This window comes from Hibiscus syriacus, unplaced genomic scaffold (assembly GCF_006381635.1).
Source record: "Hibiscus syriacus cultivar Baekdansim isolate YM2019G1 unplaced genomic scaffold, ASM638163v2 tig00110890_pilon, whole genome shotgun sequence".
Classification (NCBI taxonomy): Eukaryota; Viridiplantae; Streptophyta; class Magnoliopsida; order Malvales; family Malvaceae; genus Hibiscus; species Hibiscus syriacus.
The window spans coordinates 9,550,414-9,558,828 of NW_024062900.1; the positions used below are offsets into that span (position 1 = coordinate 9,550,414).

Below are 8,415 nucleotides of genomic sequence, written 5' to 3' on the forward strand. Positions count from 1 at the left end.
TCATTTGCTTTGTGCTTATGATAAGTTCTTATGGACCTGGAGGCACTCTCCCCTTAGGTGGCTCCTACGCTTCGGCTAGGGTAAGTCCTTATGGACCAAAGGTGTTCCCTTAGGTTGGATCATACACCCAATAGGCTTATGGTAGGTCCTTATGGAAGCATTTATGGGGAACTGCATATCAATGTTTAGGTGGAGGGTATTACAATGATTTTAAAAATATGTTTTTCTAAAATAAACTACTACTACTTTTAAATTATGTTTATTTTATTTTTGGTTTCTCGGGAACACACTAGACACCCATTTTCGATCTCTTGAATCTGTCTCTCTAAACGGTTCCTCTAGACTATAGGTTTCCTATCTGTTACATAAAGAATTAATTAAATAAATCTCAGCTCGTCATGAAAACTTGAAGATGCCTGAATCAATAAGAAAGTTGTATGCTTTGTCATTTATCTTCTTTTCCTTTAACATCATTTGGTAGTTATGTATTACTGAGTTTTTTCAAAGTTCACTCTATTACTCACCATTTCAGGTTAAAAAATCGATCCTGTGTAATATCGACATCAGTATGATAATTCTTTTGATATCGCTTGTAGAGTACGATACTTGTATAATTAAGGGGCATGTAGGTCATATTTGTTTTTATGTTGAGGCTATAACATGTATTGAGATTTGACATTTTGGATTTTGTTTTTAATATATGAATGCTTTTATGAACTACAGTTTTATTTATAAATTGTTTTACGGTTTTTAAATGGTTTAAGGATTTTTTTTTGTATTTTTATTGTGGGTCGCTCTTGTGGTCTTAATATGACACTTCGGATTGGACTAGGTCACCCGTATCAGTTTGGGGGTATTACACTTTTTATGTGTGCTTATGTATTTTCAACTTCCACTTTAATTCATAAATAATTGCAAACTATTCATAAATAACCTTACTTAATACAATAATTATTTAATTTGTAAAGACAACTTCATACATATATTTAAAACATAAACATAAACATTTTTTATATATTTTTTAATATTTTTAGTCATCTCTACAATTCGTTTGTTACGCTAGATTGTAAAATCTTCATATTTTTCTTATTCGTCTTATTTACATTATTTTTATTTTTTTCATCCATCTTTGGAAGTCGTTTTCTACTTATGATTGGTAAATCTCCATGCTTCTTTTTCTTCTCGATTTTCATCGTCATCAACTTTATTCCTCTGCTATTGTTCCTCAACTATCGAATTTAATGCCTAATTTATTCACTCCTCGTCTGAAGAGGAGCTTAATTCGTATCGTCGGTGTCCAAGTCGTACAACCCTTGAAGACGGTTTGCAAAATCATAATTTCATTCTCAAAATTTTTTTCTCACTTCTCATACATATAAACACCATCAAATCACCTTTATTCACACAAAAAATTCAAACTAATCGTTGGAACTCGTCACTCCCACATGACGTGTTCCATTTCATTTTTTGACCACTGACCAATGTTCATGTGACGACTATAAATTTTAAATTAAAAATTATTATTTTAAATGAAAAATATTATATTTTAATAAAACTCGTCAAATCGATGTGATGAGTTCTAAGAAAAATAATATAATATTGGACCCCATGGGACTTACGGACCTTGGTCCATTAAAAAATAATTTTCTAACAAACTAATCATACTTACATGACGAGTTTGCTTAACACTATAACATTTGTTGTGGTTTCCAAAATAAAGTTAGAATTGACTTATTGGGTCAAATAAATTTTACCCTCTTTTTAGTCTGCATCTGTTCTGTTGTATGGAACATTTTGTGTCTCAACTTGATTTAGGTCCAATCCAAATTGATATGTATAGCTCATCACTCCTAGGACAATATATATACATCGTTATATCGCATATTTTATTTTTTTAATCCCATAACTTTCATTTTCTTTCATTTTAATCCTAAAATTAAAAGAGAGAGAGAGAGAGAGAAAATGACCGACATGATTGATGACTTTTAAAATGTCGTTAGTAGGAGGTGACTAGTCCAGCCTCCACTATAGTAATAACCTTAAACCATCCTCATTTCCCAAGGCTTCTTTTTTCTTACGAGAAATATTTCTCTAATTTTGCTGAGGCGAGATATAATAATCAAATTTAATCCTTTTTAACTTTTTTTAGAAATCATACAATTGCTTTTTAACCCCTCCAAAATATTAATTATTTAATTAAATCCTTTTTTTATCTCTTTAGCTAAATGGAAAATTTTCATCTTTAGCCCCTCCAGAAATATTTTTAGTCAATTTTTTTATCTTTTCTACAACCCAATACAAATTCCTGGCGTCACCTATGTGTTTGGGGCCCTATTTTAATGCAAATTCAACGAAATGAATCTCATATGTTACATACATGAATGATTCAAACTGTTTCTTTATCTTTAGAAGAGAAAAAAACTAGAGTATTTGGTTCGATAAGTAGGGATGCATATATGCCTTTTGATGGGGTTATTTGAATCTCTTCCCTCAGCCATAAAATGGAAGCTAAGTTCAAAAAGCTTCATCAAAGTTCAAATATACTCTTTCCATATTTTGGTATGAAATAAATTAGGGTCTCAGCTGAGAAGAAATGCAATCATATGAGACATTAAACAACTAGAGGATAACAACAATGGCTCTGTGGCATCCAACTAGAGGAAACAGAAGATTGTTATAAGCAACTGGATTATTTGTTTAAGGAAATCATCATTTTCTCAAGAAATTTTATATACAAGTAATCTTTTTTCTCAATGATTCCTGATAATGTGTTCTCTTTATAAGAAAATAAAATATGGAGGGCCATGGTGTTTGCTCTTGTTAAATATTCTAAATTGATGATCTTATCTCTAGTTGTTCTATTTTATCGATTTGCTCATTTTGGACGTTTCACTTTATCTATTCATTGTCTTGGGCAATCCATTTATTATATAATTCCTGAATCAAATTGTAAAATGCACATTATGGTAATAATTATTATGACCTTTTAATAAACTTAGTCACATTATCACTCCCAATGATGAAATATTCCTATGTAGGACTATATGATCAATGAGTAGGTTTCTTGTACAAGGAAATGATCATCCTAGATTTACCAACACAAATGACCGACAAAGTTCACCTTCATCATGAATCAAAAGAATAGAAAATGAAAGATAAGAATTTAATCCGTAAGAGCAAATGTAAATAGTACAAATGTTTCTCAACCCCATATGGTAATAAGATCAAAATCAAGTTTGGCCAAATGATCAAAGGGTAAAAGAAATTAAAGGTCGCTAAAAGTCCATAAATGTCGTTAAATACTTATTCTATCATAAAAATTCGGTCAAATTGTTCTATTATAATGCTTAAGTTGTGAATTTGGACATTTTTTAGCCCTTGTACCTTTTAATTTCTAAAATTCTGGTTATAAACCAAATAATATTAGTGAAAGATGTTAAATCAAATTTTGCTATTAATTTCAATATCATATGCAAGTTGTAGATTTTATTTAATAATCTTCAATTAGGTACATGTAATTTAGTCATACTGTTAGTGTATTATTTAAGTTATGATTGAAACTTTTAGTATTCAAAAAGCACAAAGAGCAAAATTGACCAAATTAGAGTAGATGGACTAAATTCACAACTAAAAGATAGTATGGGGATTAATGACAAAACTTTACCTAAAATATTCAATGTCTATGTACCAAATAATAATCTTTTATATGCATTAAGAAGCTATTTTTCAATAGAAAAGAATGAATCACAAACAATAAGACTTACCCTATATGATCAAAAGCTCAAAGGATTTTGAAATAGAAGCAATAAAAAAATGGTGAAGAAGTTGACCTTTGAGTAATTACAGTAACTAATTAACATCTTATGTAATTATTGATTAACCTTGAAGAGGAACCCAATGATCGATGTTGAATAAATCAAAGAACATTATGAAGAGGTGGGACAAAGATATTAAATAAGTGGGGGATACCAGTGTGAACTATGAAACGGGAAAAACATTTCTATTAATGTTCTATCAAAAAAATTTCTAAAATTTCTAAAATTATCTCCAATAATCTCTTATATTTTATTTGGCTGTGATAGTTAAAGAATTGATTGTAAATATTAAGATTCAAATTTAAAACTTGTTAAATATTAATTTATTAATCAGTTTATTTAAAATGCAATATTCATAGATATTTCTGCATACAAAAAATGTATATATTTTATACCTTTCAGAAACATAGAGAGGATTACATATTCAATAATATCATATGCCTTGAGAGCCAACCAAATCAATCATTAATTTTGTTTATGATAATTTAAGGTGCCATCCTTCTAGTATCTTGTAACATTCAACTTTTTAGACATTCATAAACAAAAATCTAAAAGAGTTGGAAGTTCAATATTATAATAGTAATTAATTTGCATCAGTGTACCTACACATGGAGAATAGTTCATAGGACAAACTTGGACCAAACAGTTCTTATTAACTTACTGAAATGTGAAAGGAAATATAAAACAAGACAGAAGCAACTTACCTCTTCAATTCTAGTTTATATATGTATGTATATATATATATATCCATTTCCAGATTTGATTTCTCATTAAAAGAAGATAAATTGTGATTTCTGAGAGTTGCAAACTGATCAAACTCTTGAAATTTTATTTAGGGCCTGAAATGATCCAAATGAAATGAAAGCATTTATAGGTTACTACATTAGGGAAAACAATTAGAACTTTTTCTGATGATATCAGACAAACAAGGGTCAACTGCATATCTAAATATATAGAAGTATTATCACATAAAAGGACAATGGTATAATGACAATTCGAATTAAAAGATTAAAGGTATTAATTATAGATCTATAAAGTTCGAGCTTTTATGAAATATATCTTAGTGATAACTTTTTTTAATAATATAGATAATCATCAAGTGGTATTAATGGTTAAAGGAGGTGTTGTTTTTCTTAGAGATCCTAGGTTCAAGCAACTACGTATGCAAATGTGTGTGCGTTCAAAATATTTCTTAGTTATTGACAACGCACAAATACCATACAAACATAACTGATCGAACCAGATACCTTTATAGAGAACAATACTCATTTTTATTATTGAGTTCGCTTAATAGATTCTTAGTTAATACTTTATCTAAATTGTGTTATTAATTATTATTAGTATTTGATAAACAAAGACATCCAATAATAATGCGGATTTGTCCTATATCTAGGGGAATTCATGGAGGGCACAAAATAGTGCACAATCCTAAAATAGATTATATACTTGATATTAACTATAATTCACATTAATATTACGTAATTTTAATAAGAGGGTGATAGAGTTATCGGAAAGTAAAATATTACATTGTTGGATTAAATTTGGATACAAGACATTTGCATGTGAGAGGGAGAGAGAAATAAGGAATTTTAAACAAGAGGTTTACATTATGATCATAGCAATTAATGTTTTCTATTGGTATTAAGGTAAAGTTAGTGAGTACTGTTATTGTTTCTTGTCTTTCTTAAAGTAAATTACTATACAAAATTAGGGTTTCCAAAGCCCCTTGCCTCTAGAGTTTACTATGTCCATATTGTGTATAGGCTTGACATATCTCAATATTTGATCTATTGATTTGAGTAAAAAGGTTCAATTATTTTCTTGTATTTCATTCCCACGAAGTCAAAGTTCCATGCAATTAGTGGTAGATCTTAAGTGCCTTAGGAGAAGCAATAATTTATTACCAGTTCTATAAGGGAAATCCACGTCAAGGTTGCTGAGTAGGGAAGGTTGAGCTATCTGCATTAGATTTCAATGGATTCCGCTTCTTCTTCTTCTTCTTATAAGGAATTCCCCTAGCTTTAGCTTGAGAATCCCTCACTTCACGAAGGTAAATACGTATTATAGCATTCGCGAAAGGGTTGGTCTCCGGAGATCCGCCATTCTCTTCGTAAGCGGCACGGAGTCGCCGATAAGAGCATCGAGGCTACCCCAAGCTTGTCTAAGAGAGCAGGTACAAGGCCCCGGTGGCTCAGGTTGGCCGAAGTACATGCAACCTTGTAAGTGCACCTTTGTCTTTCCAAACTGATCGAGATAATGAAGGAAATCGAGCACATGATTAGCGTTACACTGAGAAAGAGCTACAGGTGGCCTTCGGTTCCTTAAGTACTGACCGAAAGTGATCCAGTCCTGTCTCTTCTGCGACTCGTATCGGCTCAACGGCGGCGGATTTTGCTGATCAGCTGCCGCAGTGACAACAACAGCAACTGATCTCGAAGACCCTTGAGCAATTTCTTTCCCTTTGTTGATTGACATCATTTTTTTTTTCATGAAGGGTTTTTCTTTTGTCCCCTACACAGAGAAGAAAGAAAAAGGAAAGAGGTGAAATGAAGATATCATCAACGGAGGGGTAATATGAGGACAAGCAGTGGGTCATTTGAAAGTGCTTTAGCTGTTCGTTTTCTTGCCATATGGCATTATTTTCTTCCTTTAATATACTATTAGCGTTAAGTATGTGTTTGTTTTTTCTTTCTTATATTTATTTATAATTATTCTTCCATCATCCAAGCAATTATTATCCAGTACATTAGCTTAATTAGAACTATGGTTAATTTACAACTTCTTATCATGTTTTTCCATTGTTGATTGAACCAGTTTCAGTGAGTTGATTAATAATAATTTTCCAATATGGCAAGCTAAATGGTTTTAGATGAGAAGTCATTCCATTAATTATATTCTCCTATACATGTAAGTTACCGAACTCGGGTGAAATTAGTTGAATACAACTATAAGTTTGACACAAACATTTTATTTTATTTTTTTAAAATTACTCATCGACTTATAAGATCATAATCTGATACAAAATAAAATCTTTGGCGGGAAATGGGGTTGAATTTCTTACGGTTTGTATCTTTTGATTTGATTGAAGAGCGATAAACAATTGTTCGATAGATGTAAAAGTGAGAATAAACGAGGAAAAGAAGATGATAAATAATCATCTTTGAAAAAGAGAGAGAGTCCCTCCCCAACCTTATATGGTGATTTACATTTATGCCTTTAGTGTTAGTGTCAAGTCTACCGTAACGATGAGTATTTGAAGGTAGGCAAGATAAATATTGTTAGATAACAAATTTATTTGATAGATCATATGAACATGTTAGTAATCATGTCAATAGATCATAGTTGACCTAGAAAACTAGAGACTTCGAGGAACTCTTGGTGGAGAAATTTAATAGGTAGAGGAATGAAAATAAAATTATAATTTGCTGATAAGATTCGAAAGAGATATAACAAAAATAAATATTTATCAAAAGTATAATAAAAAATAAATATTTATCAAAGGCATAACTAATCCAGCTTGGATAGGTATTGCGAGAAAAATGTATACATTCTTCGATTCCCATTCCTATAGGCTATTAGTTGGGATTTCATTTTACTTGGGATCCATGCACACAAGGGCGATGATAAATTCTACAAATTACTGCAAGAAACTACTATTATCATCAATCACAATCACTAAAAAGATTGAATGAGATTTTGGAATGATCATAGAACAAAAAAAAGCAACCATTGTTTTACAATAAAATTGCAAATATATTCATATATAAAAGAAAAAGGCCAGTTTTTGTGGCAAAAAACATATGAAAAAGGAGTTACTGTGGGAGAATCAATGCCTACACATGAGTGTTACAATGTGTCAAAAGTAGAGGAAGATGCGAGGCAATCCAAATAATTCCAAGGAAATAATGACTCAAAGCTGGCTATTGACCATGTAATAATTAATCGATCTAAAAGTAAAGTTATGGTAGGGCTTTTAAACAATGAAATTTGTCAACATCCTCTTTCCATAACCCTATAATCAATGGCTAATTATTCCTTTATAAGGTGGTGAAGGCTTACAATATTCTTGGCCTAAAAAGTATTCCACCTTTTATCATTCATATCCTTGAAATATTTGAGTTTGGTTAAAGTTTTCATTTTTTATTCTTTATTTTTATTTAAAGTATATTATATAATGAATTTTTTCTCTTAAAGAACCGAGTTTGAGCAACATAATTTGTATGGATGTGTAAATTTAAATTTAATATCAATAATTTAAATACACGATCATAATATCAATAAATCAAATAATAAAATGTTATCATAAAATTTTGAAATTCCTATGGTGCTCCTCCTTAATTAGTTTGCTTTAGTCGCCAGGAAAAATCTGTCAAGAAAGAAGTAAGATATATCAATCCATGTATCAATAGAACCATGAGGTAAATAAAACAACCAATCCTTTGTCAAATCAACTTAGGAAAAATGAAAAGCACGAAGTTTGATTTGGTATTTAGATATTCCCAGTGATTTCATACTCATGAAAACCATATGAAACACCTTTCGATGTTTGCGTGGGTTCTCACTTTGCAAACCATGAAAGATCGGCAAAAGATGGATCAAT

At 30.6% G+C, this 8,415-nt stretch overlaps 1 pseudogene; it reads right to left on the reverse strand.

The window, feature by feature from the left end:
* Positions 1–5,742: 5,742 nt before the first annotated feature.
* LOC120144702 lies at positions 5,743–6,330 on the reverse strand (annotated as a pseudogene).
* Between the last annotated feature and the right edge of the window lie 2,085 nt (positions 6,331–8,415).